Source organism: Physella acuta, unplaced genomic scaffold (assembly GCF_028476545.2).
Source record: "Physella acuta isolate Inbredline_101_S28 unplaced genomic scaffold, ASM2847654v3 ptg000006l, whole genome shotgun sequence".
NCBI classification, from domain to species: Eukaryota; Metazoa; Mollusca; class Gastropoda; family Physidae; genus Physella; species Physella acuta.
Window position 1 is genome coordinate 671,295 of NW_026731526.1, and position 3,706 is coordinate 675,000.

Consider the following 3,706-nt stretch of genomic DNA (forward strand, 5'->3'; position numbering starts at 1 on the left):
AGTGCAACAAAACTACACCATGTGAAGACCCTACAGTATATATTTAATTAGTGCAACAAAACTACACCATGTGAAGACCCTACAGTATATATTTAATTAGTGCAACAAAACTACACCATGTGGAGACCCTACAGTATATATTTAATGACTGCAACAAAACTACACCATGTGAAGACCCTACAGTATATATTTAATGACTGCAACAAAACTACACCATGTGAAGACCCTACAGTATATATTTAATGACTGCAACAAAACTACACCATGTGAAGACCCTACAGTATATATTTAATGACTGCAACAAAACTACACCATGTGAAGACCCTACAGTATATATTTAATTAGTGCAACAAAACTACACCATGTGGAGACCCTACAGTATATATTTAATGACTGCAACAAAACTACACCATGTGAAGATCCTACAGTATATATTTAGAAGACAGACTGACATTTTATTTTAGCGTGTGTTCATCCACAGTTTAAATCATGGACACGTTGATTAATTATTTTGCTGGTGTGTTTCATACTTACAGGTAGAAAAAGGTCTCGGGAATGTATGTAATGTAGATGAAGGCACGGCAAATCCAGTTTTAACCAGATTTCACGTAAAATAATGTGACGGCTATTTATATGTGTGGGGTGTAGAACCTGTTTCTATTTTTAAAAATTGTAATGAAAAACTAGCAACCAGCAGAATCATCCGATGATTTTTATTATATATATATATATATATATATATATATATATATATATATATATATATATATATATATATATATATATATATATATACATATATATATTTATATATATATATATATATATATATATATATATATATATATATATATATATATATATATATATATATATATATATATATATATATATATATATATATATATATATATATATATATGAAAACTTTAGAAACACCATAACATCCCCCCCAGTATTAAGGCAATGGCTTAAGTCGTTTACGGGTGGTATACGTGGACTTTAAAACTTTATGAGATCTGTTTTTTTATTACTTTCTCGTATATACGAAGTATAGAGAAAGTATTGTAATCGTGCGAAAAAAAATCGAGATTTTTACAAATCTCGACGTTTTACACCTCACTGATACGGAAAAACATAATTTTGCAATCTTGTCCGTATGTCTGCTAGGTTGATGAAATTTCATATATAAGTATTTTATTAAAATCGTAGATCCGTATCAACTTTTGAGCGAATTCCGATAACCGGAAGTTGTACTTTTTCTACTTTGAATTTTTCAAAAGCCTATAACTTGAGTACTATTTCAGATAGATAAATGAAATTTGATATATAAGTAAAAGATCTAATTCGCTACCTTCTGTCAAATTTTGAGTAATTTCCGTTGACCGGAAGTACTTATTTACGCTATTTCCGATTTCTCAAAAAACGCGTGTAAATTTATAAAGTACTAATAATATTGCGCACTATTATGCACATCTTTATTTAGCGTTCACTTGGTGTGCATTTCTTTTTTCTACGAGATTATATTCTATTTTTAAAAATTTGAGTATTTAAAATGGATTAAAAATCATGTCTAGAAGTCTATATCCCGAGTTGCCATCCCCCGTAGTGTTATATTAGAATATTCGAGAAAGTTTAGGGGAGATCACTCCCGGTTTATTTTTATTTTAGGCGCACTTAAAAAAATAAACTTGGCGTTTTCGTACATCATTCAGATTGCCCGACTAATATACAAACATATACACTTGATGTTATTTATTTTTAAAAATCTCATTGGTTAGAGAATGAAATTCTTTTTTATTAAACATATTTTTCTGAAGTTAGTTAAAACTATCTTAGCTATCTTCTCCACGGAACCCTCTTAAATATTTGTTCCGCGGCGGTACACTAATACTTGCATGTTACGGAACTTTTTTTAACGGCGGATGTATATCAAGAACCATCACTCACATAACCAGACGCTTGCAGTGGTGGTTTAGCATAATAATTTAATGCCCCGCTTCACGAAGCGACCCTTAGCTTTGTAAGGTCATGTATTTATAGACCAGTGATATATTTGATTACTGTCTTCAGTATGTCCGGATTATGTCTAAAAATAGGTGTCCTTATCATAAACTTATCGTGAAATAATTTCATTAAAGATGTTTTGGTAATACTAAAAATAGATGCCATTATCATAGACGGACCATGATACATTTTTACCAAGATTTTATGGTACTGCTAAAAATAGTTTAAAAGCAAATCGTGTAGCCTAACCCCTTTAAGGTGCTGCTTGTGTTAAACATAGTACAATGAAGAATTACTTGTAACAGAGGACGGTGGGTGATTTGACACGCCATCTTGTCTGAAGATCACGTGGCTTTGTCACGAAGTTCGGTAACAGTGTTTGTTCCAGACTTTTTCTCCGAGCGGGGGGGGGGGGGGTCCTCAAAATTTTCGGGGGGGGGGGGGCGGACTAAAATTTCCTGGGAGGGGGGGGGCGGACACTGTTAAAAGTATATATTTTCTACATAAATTCCATTTCGTTCGGGGGAGCGGTAGAGATGCCTTGAAGAAACTCTGTTCGGTAATATTCGAGAAAACAGTTTGACCACAAGAAATCATCTAGGCGCTGAAGTCACTTGTATCTGACCATAGAACTCGTCATTAAAATCTACTAATAAGTCAAGTGGACAAGAAAAGAACTCTGTTTTTGTTTTCCAAGTTTGTTCCTGATATGAATCATGACACGCAGTTAGATAAAAATAATTCCTCACCTCATGAACGCAATGTTCAACACTATACAAACTAAGGTGCGTTGTTTGTCATTCGCTCGGCTCTCTGCAAATCTTCCAGATCCCAAACTAAAAGATCTGCAAATTATTGTGTTATCACGCAAAAAAAAGTAAAGTAGTTAGAAATCTGCGTGAATTGTCTTGTGCTACAGTTACTACCATTTCCCGTGGCTGCAATCGGCTTGGAAGTTGAAGGAAATTTACCAATAGGATATAATACTGTTTTATAGAATATTTTCAGCCTTACTAAAACGGTACTCAAGTTATGTTGACATACATACACACATATTAACATCAATTTTTAAAAAACTAAGTATTTTCTAACCCAGGCAATTGTAAAATGATAACAATTTTTTCAACATTTATGTACACGAGAAAATAGAATCAAATCTTATAAAATTGTGAAACTATGCTAACCACCACCCCTCCAACCGCCCGGAAATGTAACTGCTACCCCCGCGACCCCTTTCCAGAGAAAGGAGACACTGGGCGTCACACTTTCTTAACCCCATCCCACCTCCCCCTCGTTACTTAACGTCACAGTGAGAAAACCCCCACCCCTCGGGTCATCCCTAACCCCAACCGCTAGATGTATGACAAAGCTTATGCAGTAAAAATGTACATCAACCTGCCATTTAACCGATTATTTCCAGCAGTCTTGTTTGTCCCAAGCCGGTTGTTTTCGTACATGCTTGAGATGATGGTAAGGTTGAAGAGCTTATGCCGGTGGGGTGGGGCGCACCTTGATTAACGACTTCCCATCTGAAGGAGGACGCGAGCAAAATGAAAAGAAATATATAACACCTGTAGCACGTCAGCCTCATTGTCTTTTACTCGCGACAGGCCCAGCTGGGACAGGTAGGCAACCAGGGACTGGAGGTTATTGCCTGTAGGCAACCAGGGACTGGAGGTTATTGCCTGGCTGAGACTCT

The 3,706-nt window shown here is 35.2% G+C and overlaps 1 protein-coding gene across 2 annotated transcripts in view; it reads left to right on the forward strand.

The window, feature by feature from the left end:
* Nucleotides 1-3,617: 3,617 nt before the first annotated feature.
* The window catches only part of LOC131941496 (prestin), a 15,582-nt gene continuing 15,493 nt past the window's right edge, over nucleotides 3,618-3,706 (forward strand). For both annotated transcript variants that reach the window (XM_059300883.1, XM_059300966.1), the window contains exon 1: nucleotides 3,618-3,706. This exon is cut by the window's right edge and continues 51 nt beyond it. The gene's annotated coding sequence lies outside the window, so the exon portion shown is untranslated.